The following is a 7,358-nucleotide window of genomic DNA, read 5'->3' as shown; positions in this document are numbered from 1 at the left end:
CCGGTCAATCTTGAGGCCTCCTTGACTCTCCCCTGTTCCTGACCTTTCTCACTAACTCCCCGGTGAGCAACACGATTGTGATGCATTGTCTGTGAACGGCCCTGAGCATTCTGGGGGATGTCTTGTAAAATGGCTGAGTCTCCTAACCAAATGGCATGAGGTAGCTGGGTTCAAATCCAGCCTCAGACACATACTAGCTGTGTGATCCTGGGCAAGTCACTTAATTGCTATCAGTCTCAACTGCAAAATGGGGATCATAATAGTACCTATCTCCCAAGATTGTTGAAAGAATATAACAAGATAATATTTGTAAAGTATAGCTGTGTGACCCTGGGCAAGTCACTTAACCCCAGTTGCCTAAAAAAAAAAAAATTTGTAAAGCACTTAGCATAGTACCTGGCACATAGTAGGTGCTTAATAAATATTTCCTTCCTCTTTCACACTGTCTTTGTTGTGTGAAACAAGTTTTTGTCACAGGACTTGATCTCCTGATTGGAGTTTCTGACAGTATTCCGTTGTTTCTTATTCATCTCTGTGTTCTTCTGACCTAAGACATAGTTAATAGTAGGCCAACTTGAACTGGTACCAAGAAAATGACATACTGATCCTGAGTCTCTATATCCTTTACTCCTGGGACTTTTTCCTTTCCAACAGTCATAATTTGGAGTCCGGAAACCAAGCGCTGGGAGATGTAACTTTTTCATGCCCAGAACTCCCACCCTGGGTCCCCTAATTGCTGATTGGTTGCCTAACTTGCCCACTGCATGGGGTGGGGCAGTCCCCAGTCAGGTTTCACTTCTTTTCAAGAACTTATCTTCACCAGCCAACAAGGCACTTCAAATATCCCCCCCCCCCCACCTTTACATTCCTGCTTACGAGATGTGGAAACAATCAATTTTGTCCTTGCTCCTGGAAAAGCTGTGTCAGTCTACTTACCTATCACTATATCCACCATCCTTATAACTTTCCAAACCACTATTTATTTCTACTATTTATTTTCCTCTATATGTGATCTCCCCCATTAGAATGTAAGCTTCTTGAGGGCAGGGACTCTGACTCTCTCTCTCTCTCTCTCTCTCTCTTATTTGTTATAACTCAATATTGAGTTATAACCTAGACCCCTAGACCCATACCAGGGCATTGCAATGGGGATAGGAGCCTACTGGCAGCTTTGTCACCCACTACCCAGTTCAAAGTCACAAGATACAGTGTGGATCGAGAAAGGGACCTGGGCTTTCTGGGGAGGGAAAGGGAGGGAAATATGTTCAGAAGTAGAGATGATATAAAGAACAATAAATACAAATTAAATACAAATTTAAAAACAAAACAAAACAAAAACTACTGTTAAGCAAACTAAAACATTGGTCATGTCTGAACATGCATGTCTAATTCTGCATCTATAGCTCACCACTTCTTTGCCAAGCATACTTCACCATCCATCTTCTAAAGTCATAATTAGTTACTGTGCATTGATGCATTGACCAGAGTTTTGAAATCTTGCAGTGTTTTTTTGTTTTGTTTTGTTTTTTGGCTAGGCAATGGGGTTAAATAACTTGCCCAGGGTCACACAGCTAGTAAGTGTCAAATGTCTGAGGCTGGATTTGAACTCAGGTCCTCCTGGCTCCAGGGCTAGTGCTCTATCCACTGCACCACCTAGCTGCCCCATTGTTTTTCTTTATATCAGTATCTTCTTCATGTCAATCATTCTCCTGGATCTGTTTTCTTCCCTCTGCATCAATTCATAGAAGTCTTCCCAAGTTTCTCTGAATTCCTCATAGTCCTCATTTCTTTCAACATCAAGTCAACAAGCATTTATTAAGCACCCTCCTAGGTGATACCAGGCACATGCCAGGCACTATGCAATAATCTTTCATGACATTTATATAGTATAATTTGCTTAGGTATTCCCCACTCATTGAGTACCCACTTTCCTTCTAATTCTTTGTTACAACAAAAAAACCAGCAGGACTTTTCCTTTGAATAAATCAGCCATAGGTCTCAAACTTCTTATATACATCTCCTGTCATTCCAGGCCTTTTCCACTTCAACTCTAGAGTATGCCCTTTACCCAGGTACAAATTGATCAAGATGGGCTTTTATAACCATTCATTAACAGGCTTTGATCACACTAATTGCCTCCTCATACCTCAGGCTGGATCAATTATTGTCAAATACAGAACTCCACGTTAGAAATCTAACTTTTCTACTCCCCCAACCAGTAGTGTATCTTCAAAAGAGCTAAGTTTTACTCCCTGAGGGTCAATCCTTTCTCTTGGCCAATATGACTTTAACTAAATACTAGGCTTGCTGCCAGTAATCTGTAGGCAATTTAGGCGGAAAAGATTGGCTCTGGGCTACAAAAATCTCTTCCAACAGATGGCCTGATTTCCCAAGGAAGCCCAGACTCTTGGCTGTGCTTACACTAGTGATCCTGTGCTTTTTTGTTAGTAACCCTGTCCCTTTTGTGTCACAGATTGCCTTCTTCCCCTCAGTGGGATCATCATGACTTCTGATGTCTGGAACTTAAGGAATTGAGTATCTGCATTCACATCAGCTCTCCATAGTGAATAATGCAAGGTGAACTCATGATGGAACCCAACAGCTACCCACTTTTTGCTGGTGGCATACCACTTAGGGTTTCTTGAGTCATATATATTGTGAGAAATGAATATTTCTCTCTTATATTTAACAACTTATTATTGTATTAGGACCAAGGTTTTTGACCTTTTCTACTTCCTCATCCAGAAACCAACCAGTGTGGGAAATCTTTCTTAGAGATTTACCCAGGCCAAGATCTAATCAGACAGTAAAAGTAGTTCTAAGTTTGGGCTAATGTATGTATTCCTGCTTCATTATGCTTGCTCTGACAGGACTGGGAAAATGTTGATTCTCCCTATTATCAAGACAGGTGATATGGAAATTGATGTTTCTTTGACCAAGATTTGAGTGACCTAAGTCACAAACCCCAAGACCTTCATTTTAATATAGCCCATACCTGTCTTTGTGTTAACCAACCCAAGTTGATTTCCACCCCTCAGGAACACCTCCTCTTCAAAGGCTATATAAGCTGTGACCCCACTGCCATTAGGCATCTCTAGTTTAAGAGAGATGGCCAAATGACCATCCTTTTATTAGTAACTGGCTGGGCTTATTAATAAAATAATTAAATTACCCAGAAACTATGTCTCTTAAACCTTTTAAAATATCACATATAGATATAGACATATGCATACACACACACACACACACACACACATATACACACATACACATATGTGTGTGTCTCAGTACTTGTTGTCCATCAATGCTTGAAATCAAGCTTCATACCCATAATCTTGAAATTTAGTGACAGTATACTCCCAGGTCAAGAAGCCTAACTAGTGGATGGGACACTATATCTCACTGTTATCATATTGTATTTGCTAGGCTCTTACTAGCAAATAGAATAAGCTCCTGGTAGTCTACTTCCTGATTGAAAAAAAAAAAAAAAGTGATCCTAAATCTTCCAGGATGCTGTCAGTATGTGACAAAAAAGGATTGCTTGCATCTGCAAAAGCCAGCCCCAGAGTATGTGTGTTGCAACTAATCAAATCTTTTAAGGAGTCTAATCACTCTTCTCATTCCAACGATCTCCAAAAACTTCACACCAATAAGTCCAGGCCAAGTTTCCATCTTCTACTCTACTACCTATGGCTTTTCTCAGTTATAGATCTAAAAATGCGATGACTGAAAGGTTTTGCAACACCAAAAGATTTTAGGACTCTGATGGGGGGAGGGCGGGGCCAAATGATGGAGCAATAGGAAGCAGTGTATGTAAGTGAGACCCAAATAGACCTAGAAAATATATCTGACTGATTCCTGATTGAGAAAATCCAGAAGAAGTCAGAGTTATTTTTTCTAGTCCAGGTCAGTATAGGAAGACAGACAAAGTGTCTGCAGACACTGAGGATTGGGTTGGGACAGGAACATGCCAAGATGAGCACTCCAAGGGCCAGGGAAGGCTGTGTACCTGAGTGAGAGAAGCTCCCAGACCCATATGGGGCACCCCTAGACCCATACTAAGGCATTGCAATGGGGAAAGTGCCAACCGGCAGCTTTGTTACTCACCGCCCAAGGTCACAGATCCAGAGTGAGAAGGGGATCTGAGCAGGGAAATGATGTTCCTGGGTAAGGAGGCCCTGAGTGGTGTATTGAGAAAGGAGGAAGTTCAAGAGCCAGTAGCAGCAATAGAAGCAAGAGTGTGGCTCAATTCCCAACCACAGAGCAGGGTTTTACTTCCAGCATCTAACCCAACCTACAGAAGAACAACCAGGGCAGGAGTCTCAGACCAAAGGGGAGCCTACAGTTCTGCCACTCTAAAACAACAGAGCTTTCCAGCTGGCTGATAGCGACTAAATCCAGTAGCATCCTCCTCTTGCACAAACTCAAACCCAGGTCAGGAATCTGCAGAGCTCAGACTATGGGGGTGGGGATGCGGGGATTAGCAATCAGACTTTAATCTAGATCAGGCCATTTTGGGAGCCTTGAAAGTTTGTAGGTCTATACTCCTGAAATAACAACACTTAATACTCCAAGAAAACAGCAACAAGGCCAGCCCAGACTTTCCCTACAGAAATGTGACAGAACCCAGCGCTAACATCAAGTCCAAAGTCAGGAAGTAGGCTGGAAAAATGGGCACACAAAAAAAGAACCACACTATAAGGAGTTGTTAAGGTGATAGATATGCTTAAGACTTAAATACAGAAGCGAATGACTCCAAAACATCTACAAGCAAAGCCTTGGAGGAAAACACAGCAAGGGGACAAATTCAACTAGAATTCCTAGAAGAAATGAAGCAAGAATTTTTTAAAAAGTTACACCTCTTCTTATTAATGAAATAAGAGCACTGGAGGAAAAAAATTGGAAAAGAAATGAGTTAGAAAAGAAAGACTTGCAAAGGGAATCAACAGCTTGGCACAAGTTGTACAAAACCTTGCCCAAGCAACAAATTCCCTGAAAATTAGAATGGACCAAATAGATGCCAATGACTCCATGAGACAATAAGAAATACTAAAAATAAAGTCAAAGACTGAGGAAAAAAAGAAGGCAAAGAAAATGTAAAGTATCTCATAGCAGAAATAACTGACCTGGAAAACAGATCAAGGAGAAAAAATTTAAGAATCATCAGACTATTGGAATGCCACGAATGATATTTCAAGAAATCTTAAAAAAAAAAAAACCTGCCCAAATCTCTTAGAACCAAAGAGCAAAGTGGAAACAGAAAGAATCTACCAGTAACCTCCTGAAAGAAATTCCAAAATGGAAACTCACAAAAATTCAGAGCTAGGTCAAGGAAAAAGTACTGCAAGCAAGAAGAAAGAAATAATTCAAGTACCAAGGAGCCATATCATGTATCACACATTAGCAGTCAGCACCATAAAGTAGAGGAGAACTTGGAATATGAAATTCTAGAAGGCTATAGGCTAAAGGCTTACAACCAAGAATAATTTACCCAGCAAAACCGAGTATAATGTTACAGGGAAGGAGATGGATCTTTAATGAAATAAAGGACTTTTAATCAATCAATAAATATTTGTTAAGTGTCTGCTATGTGCCAGGCACTCTGCTAAGCTCCAGGGATGCAAAAAGAGGCAAAATACAGTGTCTATTTTCAAGGAATTTACAATCTAATAGGGGAGACAACATGCAAACTGATATATACAAGGCAAGCTATATATGGGATAAATAGGAAATAATTAACAGAGAGAAGGCATTAGAATGAAGAGGGGTTGGGAAAAGCTTCCTACAGGAGGTGGGATTTTAGTTGTAACTTAAAGGAAGCCAGAGAGGTCACTAGTCACAGCACAGGAGGGAGAGTATTCCAGGCATGGGGGACTTTCAAGCATTCCTGATGAAAAGACAGAGTTGTGTAGAAACTTTGAAGCACAAACACAAGAGTTAAGAGAAACATAAAAAGGTAAACATGAGTGAACAGTGAAAAAGGACCAAAGAGCAACCACATTCAAATATGGGGAGATGGTACACGTGTCCCCTCAGAACTATAACATCATTAATTGATGAAAGGAGTCAATCAGACAAAGCAGTAGTTCTGTTATACCTTGGTGATCTTAAGAAAAGAATGAAAAGAGAAGGGAAGGGGGCTGGGAATGAGTGGGGTGAGGGAGAAGTTTAGGGAAAATTATCTCACATAACCAGGGTGCACAAATAGACATCTTTATAAAAAGGAGGGAGTTGGGGGAATGACTGATACTTGAAGGTCACTCTCATCTGAACTGGTCAAAAGAAGGAAGAATATGCACACACACACACATACCCACACTAGGGTACAGAAATACATTTCACTCAATAGGTAAATAGAAGAGAAAGGGGAGAAGATAGAAGGAGCAATTAGAGAGAAGGACTACTAAGGGAGGGATTAGTCCTAAGGATGTACAAAAATATTCCTCTTTTTGAGGTGGCCAAGAATGGAAATCTGAAGGGGTGCCTGTAAATTGGGAATGAATTAACAAGTTATAGCATATAAATATGATGGCATATTTACTACGCTGAGCTCTTGTCAGAGGACTGATGATGAAACACACTACCCACTTCCTAACAGAGAAGTGAAGGACTAAGAATACAGAATGAGACAAACTTTTTTTTTAAAGAATGGCCAATGTGGAAATGTTTTAATGGGTTTTGTTTTTCTTATCTTCTTAACTGGGAGTAGGGGAGGGTGGGAGGATAAAAAGGCAAATCTTGGTTGCTTAATTGATTGGTTGGTTGATTTTTTAAATTAAAAAAATTTTTTTCAGGTACTATCAAACCCTAGAAACATCTCCAATTCCTGATAATTCTGCAAATGTGGTTAAGTGAAGAACACTTCTTTTCCTTAGGCACAGTATTCTCTGATAAGATACTATGTGAACCATGCATATAAGAGGGAAGGGTTGCTCCGATTAATGTAAGCAAAGGAGGCCCAGAGGAATTCAATTAATCACTTAAATATTAAATAAGATTAATAATAATAAATTAATAAAAATTAATCACTTAAAAAACTAGGTGTGAATAAATCCTGGACACTTACATAGAATCAATCAATCAAAAATGAAACTAAATGTGAACAATTCTTTGTCAATTTGGAAAGTATATTGATCATTGAATGACAGTAGAGGAAATGAATTAGAAACTGGTTGAAGGAACTGGACCCCCCACTGGGCTATTTATATTACACTAGACCAGTTTAGAGTAGAGCAGTCCAGCAGGATAATTCTAGCAAGAACTTTCTAGTTGAAGATCCCAGCAGCAAATGGGCCAAGTTTTTTTTTTTAATTAATTTATTTTGAATTATCAACAATCACTTCCTTAAGCTTTTGAGT

Source organism: Vombatus ursinus, unplaced genomic scaffold, assembly GCF_900497805.2.
Source record: "Vombatus ursinus unplaced genomic scaffold, bare-nosed wombat genome assembly UNPS02014811.1, whole genome shotgun sequence".
NCBI classification, from domain to species: Eukaryota; Metazoa; Chordata; class Mammalia; order Diprotodontia; family Vombatidae; genus Vombatus; species Vombatus ursinus.
This window is presented reverse-complemented; position numbering follows the sequence as displayed.